Below are 19,917 nucleotides of genomic sequence, written 5' to 3'. Positions count from 1 at the left end.
CAATGCCTTCCTCTTGCAGGAACTGCTGACACACTTCAGCCACATGAGGTCTAGCATTGTCTTGCATTAGGAGGAACCCAGGGCCAACCGCACCAGCATATGGTCTCACAAGGGGTCTGAGGATCTCATCTCGGTACCTAATGGCAGTCAGGCTACCTCTGGCGAGCACATGGAGGGCTGTGCGGCCCCCCAAAGAAATGCCACCCCACACCATGACTGACCCACCGCCAAACCGGTCATTCTGGAGGATGTTGCAGGCAGCAGAACGTTCTCCACGGCGTCTCCAGACTCTGTCACGTCTGTCACATGTGCTCAGTGTGAACCTGCTTTCATCTGTGAAGAGCACAGGGCGCCAGTGGCGAATTTGCCAATCTTGGTGTTCTCTGGCAAATGCCAAACGTCCTGCACGGTGTTGGGCTGTAAGCCTCATACCACCCTCATGGAGTCTGTTTCTGACCGTTTGAGCAGACACATGCACATTTGTGGCCTGCTGGAGGTCATTTTGCAGGGCTCTGGCAGTGCTCCTCCTGCTCCTCCTTGCACAAAGGCGGAGGTAGCGGTCCTGCTGCTGGGTTGTTGCCCTCCTACGGCCTCCTCCACGTCTCCTGATGTACTGGCCTGTCTCCTGGTAGCGCCTCCATGCTCTGGACACTACGCTGACAGACACAGCAAACCTTCTTGCCACAGCTCGCATTGATGTGCCATCCTGGATGAGCTGCACTACCTGAGCCACTTGTGTGGGTTGTAGACTCCGTCTCATACTACCACTAGAGTGAAAGCACCGCCAGCATTCAAAAATGACCAAAACATCAGCCAGGAAGCATAGGAACTGAGAAGTGGTCTGTGGTCACCACCTGCAAAACCAGTCCTTTATTCGGGGTGTCTTGCTAATTGCCTATAATTTCCACCTGTTGTCTATTCCATTTGCACAACAGCATGTGACATTTATTGTCAATCAGTGTTGCTTCCCAAGTGGACAGTTTGATTTCACAGAAGTGTGATTGACTTGGAGTTACATTGTGTTGTTTAACATTTACATTTACGTCATTTAGCAGACGCTCTTATCCAGAGCGACTTACAAATTGGTGCATTCACCTTATAGCCAGTGGGATAACCACTTTACAATTATTAATGTTTTTTTTTGTATATAAAAAAAAAAATACGTTATTTAAAAAAAAAAAATGGGGGGGTAAGGGGGGGTTAGAATGATTACTTTATCCTATCCCAGGTGTTCCTTAAAGAGGTGGGGTTTCAAATGTCTCCGGAAGGTGGTGAGTGACTCCGCTGTCCTGGCGTCGTGAGGGAGCTTGTTCCACCATTGGGGTGCCAGAGCAGCGAACAGTTTTGACTGGGCTGAGCGGGAACTGTGCTTCAGCAGAGGTAGGGGAGCCAGCAGTCCAGAGGTGGATGAACGCAATGCCCTCGTTTGGGTGTAGGGACTGATCAGAGCCTGAAGGTACAGAGGTGCCGTTCCCCTCACAGCTCCGTAGGCAAGCACCATGGTCTTGTAGCAGATGCGAGCTTCAACTGGAAGCCAGTGTAGTGTGCGGAGGAGCGGGGTGACGTGAGAGAACTTGGTTGAACACCAGACGGGCTGCGGCATTCTGGATGAGTTGTAGGGGTTTAATGGCACAGGCAGGGAGCCCAGCCAACAGCGAGTTGCAGTAATCCAGACGGGAGATGACAAGTGCCTGGATTAGGACCTCTGCCGCTTCCTGTGTAAGGCAGGGTCGTACTCTCCGAATGTTGTAGAGCATGAACCTACAGGATCGGGTCACCGCCTTGATGTTAGTGGAGAACGACAGGGTGTTGTCCAGGGTCACGCCAAGGCTCTTCGCACTCTGGGAGGAGGACACAACGGAGTTGTCAACCGTGATGGCGAGATCATGGAACGGGCAGTCCTTCCCCGGGAGGAAGAGTAGCTCCGTCTTGCCAAGGTTCAGCTTGAGGTAGTGATCCATTTTACATTTACATTTCAGTCATTTAGCAGACGCTCTTATCCAGAGCGACTTACAGTTAGTGAATACACTTTTTTTTTTATACTGGCCCCCCGTGGGAATCGAACCCACAACCCTGGTGTTGCAAACACCATGCTCTATCAACTGAGCTACATCCCTGCCGGCCATTCCCTCCCCTACCCTGGACGACGCTGGGCCAATTGTGCGCCGCCCATGAGTCTCCCGGTCACGGCCGGCTGCGACAGAGCCTGGATTCGAACCAGGATCTAGTGGCACAGTTAGCACTGCGATGCAGTGCCTTAGACCACTGCGCCACTCAGGAGAGTGATCCGTCATCCATACTGAATAAGCTAAGTAGCCAATAGGCAGAGGGTAGCATAATTTGTCTGATTCTCTGTAATAATGGTATGGGAATAATAATGATTATTTATTTTTAAAGTGGTTTCCTACATCAAACAACATTTTCAGTCACCTCCTTGTCTAAAGGACAAGTGGATGAACAGGTTAATGTCAAGCCCTGCATGTTTTTTTCAAAGGTCTCATGGAATGAAGGCCTACATTTAACACCACACATTTGCTGCTACTGTAGGATGAATGATAGAACAGCTATTTTCATGTTAAAATGTTATGAGATGCATTTTTCTCCATTGTTTTTGATGATAGGCCACTCTGGTAGGCCTACATTATGATCAAATACAGTGGGGGAAAAAAGTATTTAGTCAGCCACCAATTGTGCAAGTTCTCCCACTTAAAAAGATGAGAGAGGCCTGTAATTTTCATCATAGGTACACGTCAACTATGACAGACAAATTTAGAAGAATAAAATCCAGAAAATCACATTGTAGGATTTTTAATGAATTTATTTGCAAATTATGGTGGAAAATAAGTATTTGGTCACCTACAAACAAGCAAGATTTCTGGCTCTCACAGACATGTAACTTCTTCTTTAAGAGGCTCCTCTGTCCTCCACTCGTTACCTGTATTAATGGCACCTGTTTGAACTTGTTATCAGTATAAAAGACACCTGTCCACAACCTCAAACAGTCACACTCCAAACTCCACTATGGCCAAGACCAAAGATCTGTCAAAGGACACCAGAAACAAAATTGTAGACCTGCACCAGGCTGGGAAGACTGAATCTGCAATAGGTAAGCAGCTTGGTTTGAAGAAATCAACTGTGGGAGCAATTATTAGGAAATGGAAGACATACAAGACCACTGATAATCTCCCTCGATCTGGGGCTCCACGCAAGATCTCACCCCGTGGGGTCAAAATGATAACAAGAACGGTGAGCAAAAATCCCAGAACCACACGGGGGGACCTAGTGAATGACCTGCAGAGAACTGGGACCAAAGTAACAAAGCCTACCATCAGTAACACACTAAGCCGCCAGGGACTCAAATCCTGCAGTGCCAGACGTGTCCCCCAGCTTAAGCCAGTACATGTCCAGGCCCGTCTGAAGTTTGCTAGAGTGCATTTGGATGATCCAGAAGAGGATTGGGAGAATGTAATATGGTCAGATGAAACCAAAATATAACTTTTTGGTAAAAACTCAACTCGTCGTGTTTGGAGGACAAAGAATGCTGAGTTGCATCCAAAGAACACCATACCTACTGTGAATCATGGGGGTGGAAACATCATGCTTTGGGGCTGTTTTTCTGCAAAGGGACCAGGACGACTGATCCGTGTAAAGGAAAGAATGAATGGGGCCATGAGATATTGAGTGAAAACCTCCTTCCATCAGCAAGGGCATTGAAGATGAAACGTGGCTGGGTCTTTCAGCATGACAATGATCCCAAACACACCGCCCGGGCAACGAGGGAGTGGCTTCGTAAGAAGCATTTCAAGGTCCTGGAGTGGCCTAGCCAGTCTCCAGATCTCAACCCCATAGAAAATCTTTGGAGGGAGTTGAAAGTCCGTGTTGCCCAGCGACAGCCCCAAAACATAACTGCTCTAGAGGAGATCTGCATGGAGGAATGGGCCAAAATACCAGCAACAGTGTGTGAAAACCTTGTGAAGACTTACAGAAAACGTTTGACCTGTGTCATTGCCAACAAAGGGTATATAACAAAGTATTGAGAAACTTTTGTTATTGACCAAATACTTATTTTCCACCATAATTTGCAAATAAATTTATTAAAAATCCTACAATGTGATTTTCTGGATTATTTTTTCTCATTTTGTCTGTCATAGTTGACGTGTACCTATGATGAAAATGACAGGCCTCTCTCATCTTTTTAAGTGGGAGAACTTGCACAATTGGTGGCTGACTAAATACTTTTTTTCCCCACTGTAGCCGCGGTAGGCTACTTGGCCACTGTTAAAACTGTAACTTAAAGTGGATACAACCTCAGTGTTCACAGTAAACACGCGCCGGAAGTTGCACAGAATTTTGACAATGTTCAAGTTTGTGCTCAGCAGACCTGAAATTTGCTCAGTGCCGAAATTTTTTTGAAGGAACATTGGCTGTCACCTTGCGTTTTTTTGTCTAATATAGTCAATCAGGACACAAAACACAATTTCTGAGTTATTCAAATGTTCTCACATCTTCATATGCTGTGTATGAAATGTTCTGGGATCCTTTAAAGAACTTAGACCAGGTGTTCTATCAACATTCTTACAACATATATATGGACATTGGTCGTTCATATATGTACAGTACCAGTCAAACGTTTGGACACACCTTCTCATTCAAGGGTTTTTCTTTATTTTTACTATTTTTTTACATTGTAGAATAAAGTGAAGACATAAAAACTATTAAATAACACATATGGAATCAGGTAGTAACAACATTTTCTTAAAACAAATATATTTTACATTTGAGATTCTTCAAATAGCCACAATTTGCCTTTGCCAGCTTTGCACACACTTGGCATTCTCTCAACCAGCTTCACCTGGAATGCTTTTCCAACAGTCTTCAAGGAGTTCCCACATATGCTGAGCACTTGTTGGCTGCTTTTCCTTCACTCTGCAGTCTGACTCATCCCAAACCATCTCAATTGGGTTGAGATCGGAGGATTGTGGAGGCCAGGTCATCTGATGCAGCACTCCATCACTCTCCTTCTTGGTAAAGTTGCCCTTACACAGCCTGGAGGTGTGTTGGGTCATTGTCCTGTTGGAAAATGGCGTATCGCTGCAGAATGCTGTGGTAGCCATGCTGGTTAAGTGTGCCTTGAATTCTAAATAAATCACAGACAGAGTCACCAGCAAAGCACCCCTACACCATAAAACCTCCTCCTCCATGCTTTACGGTGGTAAATACACATGTGGAGATCATTCATTCACCCACACCACATCTCACAAAGACACAGCGGTTTTAACCAAAAATCTCCAATTTGGAATCCAGACCAATGGACACATTTCCACCAGTCTAATGTCCATTGCTCGTGTTTCTTGGCCCAAGCAGGTCTCTACTTATTATTGGTATCCTTTAGTAGTGGTTTCTTTGCAGCAATTCAACCATGAAGGCCTGAAGACCACAGTCCCCTCTGAACAGTTTATGTTGAGATGTGTCTGTTACTTGAACTCTGTGAAGCATTTACTTGGGCTGCAATTTCTGAGGCTGGTAACTCTAATGAACTTATCCTCTGCAGCAGGAGTAACTCTGGGTCTTCCTTTCCTGTGGCGGTCCTCATGAGAGCCAGATTCATCATAGCGCTTGATGGTGTTTGTGACTGCACTTGAAGAAACTTTCAAAGTTCTTGAAATGTTCGTATTGATTGACCTTCATGTCTTAAAGTAATGATGGACTGTCATTTCTCTTTGCTTATTTGAGCTGTTCTTGCTATAATATGGACTTGGTCTTTTACCAAATAGGGCTATCTTCTGTATACTCCCGTACCTTGTCACAACACAACTGATTGGCTCAAAGGCATTAAGAAGGAAATCCATTCCACAAATGAACTTTTAAGAAGGCACACCTGTTAATTGAAATGCATTCTAGGTGACTACCTCATGAAGCTGGTTGAGAGAATGCCAAAAGTGTGCAAAGCTGTCATCAAGGCAAAGGGTGGCTATTTGAAGAATCTCAAATATAAAATATGTTTTGATTTGTTTAACACTTTTTTGGTCACAACATGATTCCATATGTGTTATTTCATAGTTGTGATGTCTTCACTATTATTCTACAATGTAAGAAATTGTAAAAATAAAGAAAAACCCTTGAATGAGTAGGCGTGTCTAACTTTTGACTGGTAGTGTATATATTCTTAATTCAATCCATACTTAGATTTATGTGTATTGGGTATATGTTGTGAAATTGTTACATATCACTTGTTAGATATTACTGCACTGTCGGAGCCAGAAGCACAAGCATTTCATTACACCCGCAATAACATCTGCTAAATACGTGTATGTGACCAATCAAAATTGATTTGATTTGATTTTAATGTCCTGTGCAACTTGCAGTAGCTTAACATTTGTATGAACGTCATTACAACTGAGCATATTTTTTGTTTTGGGAACCTATCTCTTGTAATGTACCCACTCTGTTCCCACAACCTAATTAAATGTTCTGAGAACCTTTAAAGAACTCAGAAAGGCTGTTCGTCAACATTCTTGCAACATCATAGGAATGTCGTGCACCCTGATACAAACATTATCTGAATGACAGCACAATGTGACAGTTTTTGTGTTTTGGGAACCTATCTCTTGTCATGTTCCCACAATGGTCCCATTGTCTTATGAGAACATTTGCCACGACCTAACGAATGTTCTGGGAACTTTCACAGAAACAATTTTGGTTTGCTGGGAGACCATGTAAATAAACCATGACTAGCCATGATGTCTAGAATGTTTTATACATTTCCCATTTGGCATGTCTCTTTTGTCGATGTTTACAGCAGCACTGACAGCTTTGTTGACATGACAACTGGGTCGGCGTTCCGAACGGAACGAAATGACGAGTCGTAAACTTTTTTCTGCTCACTGATTGGACATTGCAAAGTCAGTTGCGTGAAATAGGATTAATTTATATCTCTTGCGATGCAATGCAATGCAATTTTTTTGGGGGTGACACAGATGCAGCTTTGTTGCAAGCAACATAAATTGCGTCCAAATTGCTTTGTGTGACATCGCCTTTAGAATCACTACATAGATTTAGAACTAGAGAGGGTTCTGTGTTCTGTTAGAATCAATACAAAGCTCTAGAACAAAGAGGGTTCTGTGTTCTGTTAGAATCAATACAAAGCTCTAGAACAAAGAGGGTTCTGTGTTCTGTTAGAATCACTTCAAGCTTTGTGACTAGAGGCCATTAACTCAGTAAAGTACTAGTTATGCTTGAGAGTGACGGATAATGACCAGAGTGCATGGAAAGCTTTCTGTTTCTCTCCTTTAGAACATCTTCAGATGAATAAAATACATTTTTACATTTTAACCTTGATAGTCAAGGTTAGGGTGTCATGGCAGAGAGACATTACATGTCACTGTCACGGATGTCAGCTCAGGATACTCGCGTGTCCCTCCCATCCAACATTCTACATGCAGCAGCAATGGGGAACAATATTATAGCATAACACATCTTAAATGTTGTTCACATACAGATGATATCCTTTGAATTCTGACTGAATGTCGTCACCCATCCTAAGGTGGTGGAGCTCCCATTTAATGTTTGTTTATCAATTTATTTAACCTTGTATGGAGGGATGTGTGTGCCTGTGTGAGTGGTTTTGTGTGTGTGCGTGTGCGTGTGTGTGTGCGTGTGTGTGTGTGCGTGTGCGTGTGCGTGTGCGTGTGTGTGTGCTCGCTACGCTGTAATCATGTCAGGCAGTGGGGCCATGCTGGTCCAGTCAAACTGCATTAGGAGCACGGCCATTAGAGAGAGAGAGCTAGAAGAGAGGGAGAGAGAGATATATAAGAGAGAGAAATTATGTCTGTCTTGATTTTATAATTAAAAAGTGTTTTATTATTTTATTTCTTAAGCACCTTGAAATGCATTTGTTGTAAGAAATGTGCTATATAAACAAAGTTTGATTGATTGATGGATGGATGAAGAAAAAGGATAGATTAATCAAAAACAGAGAGAGGGATAGAGGAGAGAAAGAGGGGAAGAGAGACTTGGCTGACAGGTCGTTGAGCAGGAGAGATGGCTAATGGGTAATGTTGATGAACGTGGGGCAGCACGCCGGCTCAGCAACACGCAAACTACACGCATGACGCACACAACACACGTGTCACAGTTATGACAACACACTCCAGGGAGTCCCAGGGAAGACGGCCATTGTCACAGGCACTTAGATACACTAGGATACACACACACACCTGTTTAGAGAGATATCACCTTATTTTGTTGAATTGGTTAAGGTGGTCTTGGTCTCAGTCTGAATCTTGCTGTTTGTGTCTGTTCCATATGTGTGTGTGTGTGTGTGTGTGTGTGTGTATGTGTGTGTGTGTGTGTGTGTGTGTGTGTGTGTGTGTGTGTGTGTCTGTGTGTGTGTGTGTGTGTGCGTGCTACTCGGGAGAATGTACGCCTGCATGTGTGGTCCTCTGTAGCTCAGCTGGTAGAGCACGGCGCTTGTAACATCAAGGTAGTGGGTTCGATCCCCAGGACCACCCATACACAAAAATGTATGCACGCATGACTGTAAGTCTGCTAAATGGCATATTATATTATATTATGTGTGTTCCCCTAGGTCTGCCCTGCTGTGGGAAAGAATATGTGAACTCCACCACGTCTCTCTGCTGCGTCGGCCATGACGGTTCTCCCAGAATGCGCCCTGATGAGAATGGGACGGTGCGTCTGCAGTGCTGTGGGTCAGAGGTCATCAACCAGGAAGAGGTGTGCTGTAACGGGGTCGGCTACGACCCCCACAGACACGTGTATGCTGACAAAGTGTCACCTGGACTAGTGATGGAGGTAACGATACTCAGGGGCAGGGTCATATATCATCTAACTATGGCTCTGTGTTGGGGGGAGGTTGTGTGTTTATGGGGGTACATACTGTATGTCTATCTGCCTGTTCCCTGGAAATAGCTTAGCGTTCCGATTTTTGGAAGTGTATTCCCAATTGTTATTAATGTAATCATGGATTAAAGTATATATATTGGACTTTGTCGTTGCCATGTGGGATTACAGCAAGTCTGAATGTCTTCCTATATATCTGAACACACACACACACACACACTCCTCAGGAGTTGGGGACCTGGGCCATAGCCCATTTATCAGTTGCTCCCAGGCCGTGATAGTGTTTTCCTATCCCAGCGTGAGAGAGAGAAAGGGAGGAGAGAGAGAGGGAGGAGAGAGAGAGAGAAGAGAAGACTGGGGAGGAACTGTCATTATCTCCTAATGATGTCATTAAGGAGCAGCCTCCCTACTCACACACATGGCTTCCTGAATAAGGCTATCGGAATATACAGTGCATTCGGAAAGTATTCAGACCCCTTTACTTTTTCCACATTTTATTACGTTACAGCCTTATTCTAAAATTGATTAAATTGTTTTCTTCCCTCTTTAATCTACACACAATACCCCATAATGACAAATTAAAAACAAGTTTTTAGAAATGTTTGCAAATGTATTACAAATAAAAAACTGAAATATCACATTTACATAAATATTCAGACTCTTTACTCAGTACTTTGTTGAAACACCTTTGGCAGCGATTACAGTCTCGAGTCTTCTTGGGTGTGACGCTACAAGCTTGGCACACCAGTATTTGGGGAGTTTCTCCCATTCTTCTCTGCAGATCCTCTCAAGCTCTGTCAGGTTAGATGGGGAGCGTCGCTGCACAGCTATTTTCAGGTCTCTCCAGAGATGTTCGATCGGATTCAAGTCCAGGCTCTGGCTGGGCCACTCAAGGACATTCAGAGACTTGTCCCAAAGCCACTCCTGCATTGTCTTGGCTGTGTGCTTAGGGTCATGGTCCTGTTGGAAGGTGAACCTTCGCCCCAGTCTGAGGTCCTAAGCGCTCTGGAGCACGTTTTCCTCAAGTACTCCACTGTGTTCTTGGGGACCTTCAACGCTGCAGAATTGTTTTGGTACCCCTCCCCAGATCTGTGCCTCGACACAATCCTGTCTCGGAGCTCTACAGACAATTCCTTCGACCTCATGGGTTGGTTTCTGCTCTGACATGCACTGTCAACTGTGGGACCTTATATAGACAGGTTTGTGCCTTTCCAAATCATGTCCAACCAATTTAATTTACAACAGGTGGACTCCAATCAAGTTGTAGAAACATCTCAAGGATGACCAATGGAAACAGGATGCACCTGATCTCAATTTTGAGTCTCATAACAACGGGTCAGAATACTTATGTAAATAAGGTATTTCTGTTTTTAATTTTTAACACATTTGCTAACATTTCAAAAAAACTCTATGTGAGTGTGTCTATCTATAACAGTGTGTATTGTCTCCCCTCCAGGCCCAGTGTTCTCCCAGTATTCTGTGTCCGGTGTCTACTGTCTCTACAGCCTACTGTCCCACTGGACACAGACATCAATTCAACGTCTATTCCAATTTCGTTTAAATGACGTGGAAACAACGTTGATTTAACCAGTGTGTGCCCAATGGGGTGGCTCCTGTTCCTTCAACCCCTCTTTCTACATCTTTATCTGGGTCCTCACCACACATACACCCACACACACACACCTCAAACCACTCCCATAAACCTCACCGCAAACTACACACACACTCATGACCTCATTCACACCCCTAACCACAAACACTCAATGGCGCCGAAGAAGATGGCTGCCGTTTTACAGCCCTCTAACCAATTGTACAATTATGTGTGTTTTTTCATGTTATTTGTAATTTATTCTGTACATAATGTTTCTGCCACTGTCTCTTATGACCAAAAATAGCTTCTGGATATCAGGACAGCGATTACTCACCTCGTATTGGACGAAGATTTTTTCTTCAACGAGTCAGACGCGAAGGATATCCTACAGACACCAAGGCCCAAATCCCTGTCATTCGCATGAGAAAGAGACAGAGATATCGTGGACGTAGGTCGGGGTGCCTTGTAAGGATCCGACGGCAAGCGAGTAAACTGCTTCTTCCATCAATCCTATTAGCCGATGTTCAATCATTTGAAAATAAATTAGACGACATAAGATTACGATTATCCTACCAACGGGACATTCAAAACTGTAATATCTTGTGTTTCACCGAGTCGTGACGACATGGATAACATACAGCTGGCGGGATATACGCTACATCGGCAGGATAGAACGGCTGACTCCGGTAAGACAAGGGGTGGCGGTCTGTGTATATTTGTAAACAACAGCTGGTGCATAAAATCTAATACTAAGGAAGACTCGAGGTTTTGCTCGCCTGAGGTAGAGTATCTCATGATAAACTGTAGCCCACACTATTTACCAAGAGAGTTTTCATCTATATTTTTCGTAGCTGTCTATTTACCACCTCAAACCGATGCAGGCACTAAGATTGCACTCAATGAGCTGTATAAGGCCATAAGTAAACAGGAAAATGCTCATCCAGAGGCAGCGCTCCTAGTGGCCGGGGACTTTAATGCAGGGAAACATAAATCCATTCAACCTCATTTCTACCAGCATGTTAAATGTGCAACCAGAGGAAAAATAACTCTAGACCACCTTTACTCCACACACAGAGACGCGTACAAAGCTCTCCCTCGCCCTCCATTTGGCAAATCTGACCATAACTCTATCCTCCTGATTCCTGCTTATAAGCAAAAACTAAAGCAGGAAGCACCAGTGACTCGGTTAATAAGGAAGTGGTCAGATGATGCAGATGCTAAGCGACAGGACTGTTTTGCTAGCACAGACTGGAATGTGTTCCGAGATTCTTCCGATAGCATTGAGGAGTACACCACATCAGTCACTGGCTTCATCAATAAGTGCATCGATGACGTCGTCCCCACAGTGACCGTACATACGTACCCCAACCAGAAGCCATGGATTACAGGCAACATCCGCACTGAGCTAAAGGGTGGAGCTGCCGCTTTCAAGGAGCGGGACTCTAACCCGGACGCTTATAAGAAATCCTGCTATGTCCTCAGACGAACCATCAAACAGGCAAAGAGTCAATACAGGACTAAGATTGAATTGTACTACACTGGCTCTGACGCTCGTCGGATGTGGCAGGGCTTGAAAACTATTACAGACTACAAAGGGAAGCACAGCCGCGAGCTGCCCAGTGAAACAAGCCTACCAGACGAGCTAAATTACTTCTATGCTCGCTTCGAGGCAAGCAACATTGAAACATGCATGAGAGCATCAGCTGTTCCGGATGACTATGTGATCAAGCTCTCTGTAGCCGATGTGAGTAAGACTTTTAAGCAGGTCAACATTCACAAGGCCGCAGGGCCAGACGGATTACCAGGACGTGAACTCCGTGCATGCGCTGACCAACTGGCAAGTGTCTTCACTGACATTTTCAACATGTCCCTGACTGAGTCTGTAATACCAACATGTTTCAAGCAGACCACCATAGTCCCTGTGCCCAAGAACACTAAGATAACCTGCCTAAATGACTACCGACCTGTAGCACTCACGTCTGTAGCCATAAATGCTTTAAAAGGCTGGTCATGGCTCACATCAACACCATTATCCCAGAAACCCTAGACCCACTCCAATTTGCATACCGCCTGCAACACAACTGCCACGCTGATCCTCAACATGAGGGCCCCTCAGGGGTGCGTGCTCAGTCCCCTCCTGTACTCCCTGTTCACCCATGACTGCATGGCCAGGCACGACACCAACACCATCATTAAGTTTGCCGACGACACAACATTGGTAGGCCTGATCACCGACAATGATGAGACAGCCTATAGGGAGGAGGTCAGAGACCCGGCCGTGTGGTGCCAGGATAACAACCTCTCCCTCAACGTGATCAAGACAAAGGAGATGATTGTGGACTACATGAAAAAAAAGAGGACTGAGCACGCCCCCATTCTCATCGACGGGGCTGTAGTGGAACAGGTTGAGCGCTTCAAGTTCCTTGGTGTTTACATCACCAACAAACTATCATGGTCCAAACACACCAAGACAGTCATGAAGAGAGCACGACAAAGCCTATTCCCCCTCAGGAGACTGAAAATATTTGGCATGGGTCCTCAGATCCTCAAAAAGTTCTACAGCTGCACCATCGAGAGCATCCTGACTGGTTGCATCACTGCCTCATATGGCAACTGCTCGGCCTCCAACCGCAAGGCACTACAGAGGGTAGTGCGTACGGCCCAGTACATCATTGGGACCAAGCTTCCTGCCATCCAGGACCTGTTTACCAGGAGGTGTCAGAGGAAGGCCTTAAAAATTATCAAAGACTCCAGACACCCTAGTCATAGACTGTTCTCTCTGCTACCGCACGGCAAGCGGTACCAGAGCGCCAAGTCTAGGTCCAAAAGGCTTCTTAACAGCTTCTACCCTCAAGCCATAAGACTCCTGAACAACTAATCATGGCTACCCGGACTATTTGCATTGACCCCCCACCCCACCCCAACCCCCTCTTTTACGCTGCTGCTACTCTGTTTATTATTTATGCATAGTCATTTTAACTCTACCCACATGTACATATTACCTCAATTACCTCGACTAACCGGTGCCCCCGCACATTGACTCTGTACCGGTACCCCCTGTATATAACCTCCCTACTGTTATTTTATTTTACTGCTGCTCTTTAATTATTTGCTTTTTTAAATTTTTTCTTAAACTGCATTGTTGGTTAAGGGCTTGTAAGTAAGCATTTCACTGTAATGTCTACCCCTGTTGTATTCGGCACGTGGCAAATAACATTTTATTTTATTTTATTTGACTCCCCTAACAACACATCCTGCCCCAGTGTCCAATCCAGCCCTTTGCTCCTCCTAAGAAGATCTGATCTCCAGTTGAGTGGCCAACCGATACAGCTACAACAGATATGACTGTATTGATCAACCGATACAGCTACAACAGATATGACTGTATTACAATTAAATACTGTATAACTTTATTAACATCCTAAGGAGTGATTTAGAAAACATCATCAGAGTAGCTTTAAGGCTTGACCAATCACAGACAACCTTACTGAGCAAGGATTGCGCAAAGGTGTAGCCGTGACAACAAATTAATGATTCTGTAAATTCATGTGGCATTGGAGACCAATGCATTTCCCACGACATTTCACACACACACACACACACACACACACACACACACACACACACACACACACACACACACACACACACACACACATGCCCACATATACGCACACACACACACACACACACACACACAAACAAACACACACACACTGAAACAGCTGCTTGAGTGCGTGTTAATGGCTGTAAGTTGTAACTCTGGTGGTGTCATGGGCATGTGAGCGCCGCTGTATCATTAAAACTTTGGGATGGCCGTTTAAACACCACTTGAGCACTCACTCTTATTTATCAGGCCGGAGGGAGTATGTGTGTGTGTGTGTGTGTGTGTGTACGTTGCATTCTTTCTGCATGTTATTTATTTGGTTAGTTACGTCTGTTTAATCAAGACTAATGGTAGTATGTTGGGTGGAGGGTGTGAGTGTGTGTGTGTGTGTGTGTGTGTGTGTGTGTGTGTGTGTGTGTGTGTGTGTGTGTGTGTGTGTGTGTGTGTGTGTGTGTGTGTGTGTGTGTGTGTGTGTGTGTGTGTGTGTGTGTGTGTGTGTGTGTGTGTGTGTGTGTGTGTGTGTGTGTGTGTGTGTGCGTGCGTGTGTGTGTGTTGGCATGGGGCAGAGGAGAGGAGAGTGATTCTAGTCGACGCTGTGGCACCATCTGGACAGAGGAACATAAAGCTGTCGCAGCCCTGCCATCCACCAGATGTTTCTCATGCCCCACACACGCACACACACACTCAAACTGCAAACACTACGCTTACATATCACAGAAACACATGCACACACCTCATACACATCTCACACACAGGACACCTACCACTAACCGTGGTTAAACTACACACACTTAAGGAAAGAATGAGCCATGTTAGCTTCAATGCAGTTATTAAAAATCACCAACATAAATTTCACATAAATACAAACACGAGAGCTTTACAGAGAGCAAAAACACACACATACACTCACTCACACACACACACACACACACACACACACACACACACACACACACACACACACTCACACACACACACACACACACACAGTGTTGCAAGTAGTGTCCAGGGTATAGTGCTCTAAACAGAGCCTTGTCTGAAATGGTGGCCTGGGACTCTACTCTTTATAGCCACCACTCCTGCTAACAGAGACACGTAGAACATGTGTGTGGTTGCTTTCCATAAGGCTCTCCTGTGGGCCAGTAAAGGATCTATCTCACATATGTTCACAGTCAAGATGTACCCATAAGGAATACTTTACGACTGTATATGCGTGCGTGTTTATGTGCTTGAGTGTATACTTGCTTTTCTCACCATGAGACAGCATAACTTGTATTTTACCGTCATGTTGCTGTATCTTCTATTTGGACTGTTTCAGACTGCTAGTTTTTTTGTCATGTTTTTTCTCTTGTTAGTGTATTATTGACCACAGATTTTTGTTACTTGGTTTATTAGTTGTTTATTACCTTGATAGTACTCGTTTATTAACTGGTTATAACTATTATTCCTAGACTCAGACTTGGAGCCCTACACCACCTATGAGTACAGAGTATCAACCTGGAACTGTTATGGGCGTGGCTCCAGCAACATCACCACGGTGAGAACAAATGAGGACACACGCTGGGGAGTGGCCATGCCCTGATGGAGTTGCCTAGGTGACCGCGATGACATCACACAACTACATTGGCAGGCCTCCACCAAGCCAAATAGTAAAGCTTTGCTTCAACACACACCTCACATAACCACTCATAGTGGTTCACTATCTAAATAATTATGCTATATAAATAAAGTTTGGCTTACTTGATTACAATTGCTACACAGGTGTTACGTATCCACCTTCTGATTGGTCTGTTTCCTGTTCTGCTCATCAGCCACTATGTGGTGCTGCGTGACGGACAGGAGTGTTACCATGGAGACGAGATGAGCTTTACCGATGTGGGTGGGATCCGTCCCTTCCAGAAGTACCAGTACCGCCTACGGGCCTGTAACAACGCCGGCTGCATAGACAGCACACAGGTGGGTGGGACTATCCTCTAACCTCTGACCTATTGACCCCTCAACCCTGACTTGTTAATGTGCTGCATGACACAGGCTGCATCTGAAATGGTATCTATTCCCTATATAATGCCCTACTTTTGGTCTACATGATACATCTGTATCTGAATGCTCTGTAACGTTTTACCTACTGAATGAACCCCTGTCCTTCTGCCTCCTTCCCTTTTCCCCATTTACTTCAACCCTGACCTAGGATATGTTCACGAAGATGAAACGTTCAGAATATTGCAGATAGAAATGGATTACATAGAGTAAATAGCCTCCTCAAGGTAAGGGAATAATGTCTGTTCTAGTAGCTTACATTTGTAATTCTATCTTCAAGGCTCTGATCGTCTCAACCACCTGAGTGTGAAGTTCAGCAAAGTCTTATTCTATTTTATAGTGGTGGACCACTTCATTTTACACTACATTATCCCTCTATATAATCACCTCCTGATGACTGTAAAGATAATCAGGGCTTCATTGAACTAAGCACCACTCTCTCGCTCTCAAGTAGTTCACCAATTTAGCTGAAGCACTTGAGAGGAGGCAAGGTGCTCCCTTGATGTTAGAGAGAAGCCAAACTCTTTCTCTTAATGAAAAATACCCTCCCTGTTGGTTAAAAAAATTCTAAGTATGGTGCGTTTCTCACTGCGAGTCTGGAAAATTTATTTTTGGACTGGTTAATCCTGATTTGGTTAATCCTAATCTCAAATTTATGATTGCATTTTATAATTTGAAGTTCATTGTTATCCTGAGTGGTTGTATTGACGTTTGTATCATATTTTTCTTTTCTAAAGTGAGTTTATATAGATTATGTTTATGTGTTATGATTGATTTCCTACAGACAGAGAAAGACAAGGGTAGCTGACTATTACCTATAGAATATGAACTGAACAGAAAAGCATGGCGTGGTGTATTCATGTGAGAACCTGTGTTATTTGGCTGGGTGTGCTCTCTCTCCTCTCCTCTCCTCTCCTCTCTGGTGGGTTCAAGAGTGCTGAAGAGACATGATATTACTGATAGCAGCTTAATGGCTTGAGAACAGAAGCCCAGCTATCTCTCTTGGTCTCCACTGATATCACAAAATAATTAATTTATCTGGATGAAAGGTGATGAAAGCCCAGATGAAAACTTTCTTTCTGTCTTTTAGCTAATTATGTTGCTAACAGCATGCTCTTCTGTCTGGAGACTAGCCCTGTACACAAACCCCTGGACCAGGAGAGAGAGCGAGAAGGAGGGATAGAGGGAGAGGGATGGAGGGAGGAAGTGAATGGTATATAACTTATTCTATAGAACCTGCACACACAGGTACACACACAGCGGTCCTGAGTGAGTGAGGTGGATTCGTTTGTACACCTGTGTGGATTGGCCAAACAGTCCCAATTATGGCCTAACACAACCTAACCCAATACACCACAGCAATTACACAAACACACACACACACACCGCGGAGCCTGCTGCCGTGACAACAGAACAACCTGATGTAATCTGGTCCGACACTTAGTGGGCCAGGAAGAATGATGGTCCTACATCTCCTTCCTCCCTCGCTCTCTCCCTCCATCCACCTGAGAGACCAGAGAGAGGGGAAGAGAGGACAGAGAGAGGGGATGAGAGGACAGAGAGAGAGGGATGAGAGGACAGAGAGAGGGGATGAGAGGACAGAGAGAGGGGATGAGAGGACAGAGAGAGGGGATGAGAGGACAGAGAGAGGGGATGAGAGGACAGAGAGAGGGGATGGGAACTTAACAAAAAGGGGCAGAGAGAAAAAGAGAGAGAGCAACAGAAAGGGAAAAGAGGGAGAAAGAGAGAGAGAGGGGAGGTGAAGAGAATAGAAAGGGTCAGAGCAAGGGGGGAAGGGGAGCTGGGAAAAGGGAGAGACAGAAAAGCACTGAAAGCAGAGCAGAGGGAGGAGGGAGAGAATAGCGTGGTAACTAGGTGTTGTGGTCTTGTCCTAATAGTGTGTCAGGGTGTGGGACAGGAGAGGGAAACAGTAGTGACGTTCTATTAGACCAGGATATCCCTGCTACCATTAGGACCAGATTGCCGGATAATTCTCTTTGCTTGCTCCACATTCACCAAGCGTTCACACCGGGAGCAAAGTTTACAAACATTCTTTGGTGGTGTTGTTGAAAAAATTGCATTTTGTAATTTAGCAAATTTCCTTTCCTCTTTGTATCCCTACTTAACTATCCCCCCCCCCCCTAATTTCTTCATATCTATGTATATAAACTACTCCCCTTTAAAAACATAAAAAATAATAACTAGCTAAATAAAGTATTTCTCATTGCAAACGTTCTGTTTCTCTTGTATGTGGTAGTGACTAACAGGTCTCTCTCTCTCTCTCTGTCTTTCGTTCTCTCTCAGTGTTGGCTGTAACAGTCTAGGGGGTACCGGAGGAGGTGGGGTCTCCCATGGTAACAGCTCTGGGTCCTCAGCTGGACCCCTCCCTATAAAGCCAATGGCATCATACAACACTACCACTGGGAGAACACACACACACACACACACCCTCCGACAGGTCACTCAACTATACTGTCACACGTACACATGCACACACACACATACCCACACACACACCAATGTACACAGAGTATAGTGTCAGCAGACAACAAAACTACCAAGGATTACACCCACACACATACACACAGACACACACACACACACACCCACACGCACAACACAACAAACACGCACAGCCTGTCCATGATGTTCTTGAGCAGTGATTGAGTGATGAGCTGTGTTTGGCTCTGAAGAACCACTCCCCTCAACCACCGACACACACACACGTCCCCCCTTCAGAAGACCACTGAGATGGTTGGATACACGCTCTCATCCTCCTCTCCTCCTTTCCTCCTCTCCTCCTCTCCTCTTGTCATCTCTGTCCTGTGTTTATTTATGCATGCTGTTTCTGGAAGCAATCTAATGACTGAATTTACACCTGATTCCCGCCATGAGCCGGCCCTGCCCCTCAAACACACACAGAAGCACACACACTCGCACAGAGGCCTCTTAACTATTCTACTTAATTCATACACACACACACATAAACACATACTGACACACACTCTTAGCATGGTCGCACACACTCAGTCAGATAGGCTCTCTCTCTTTCTATCTCTTTCTCCTTCCCACACACACACACACACACTCTCTGGCAGGGCTGGGTGATTTGTGGGGCTTCTTTTATCTGCCCAGGAGAGGAGCAGTGTGGCTGGCCCCATGCCATCAGTCACCAGGCCAAGGATACACACACACACCTACACACACTGAGAAGTCTCTCGCCATATTAGTCCTGTTTAAACCAGACATATCCTCCTTCTGTATGCTAATATGACATAAGTATTGCTCTCCTAGAGACCTAAACCTACATAATTCATACAGTCAGAGAGGAGGAGGAGAGGAGAGAGGGGGAGGAGTGGAGACAGACAGGGAGGGAGGGAGGGGAGGGGACAGAGAGAGAGGAGAGGGGAGGGGACAAAGAGAGAGGAGAGGGGACAAAGATATGGAGGAGACGAGAAAGAGAGAGAGGGAGGATAGGAGACAGAAGGACAAGAAGAGAAAGATAGAGAGGATAGGAGACAGAGGGATGAGAGGAGACAGATAGGGAGGATAGGAGACAGAGGGACGAGAGGAGACAGATCGGGAGGATTGGAGACAGAGGGACGAGAGGAGAGAGATAGGGAGGATAGGAGACAGAGGGACGAGAGGAGAGAGGGAGGATATGAGACAGAGGGACGAGAGGAGAGAGATAGGGAGGATAGGAGACAGAGGGATGAGAGGAGAGAGGGAGGATAGGAGACAGAGGGACGAGAGGAGAGAGGGAGAATAGGAGACAGAGGGATGAGAGGAGACAGATAGGGAGGATAGGAGACAGAGGGACGAG

At 45.2% G+C, this 19,917-nt stretch overlaps 1 pseudogene; it reads left to right on the top strand.

The window, feature by feature from the left end:
- Window positions 1-19,917, top strand: part of LOC121544484 — a 244,163-nt pseudogene that overhangs the window by 210,327 nt on the left and 13,919 nt on the right.

This window comes from Coregonus clupeaformis, chromosome 29 (assembly GCF_020615455.1).
Source record: "Coregonus clupeaformis isolate EN_2021a chromosome 29, ASM2061545v1, whole genome shotgun sequence".
NCBI lineage: Eukaryota > Metazoa > Chordata > Actinopteri > Salmoniformes > Salmonidae > Coregonus > Coregonus clupeaformis.
The sequence above is the reverse complement of the archived record's forward strand: the minus strand, read 5'-3'. Positions and strand labels throughout refer to the sequence as shown.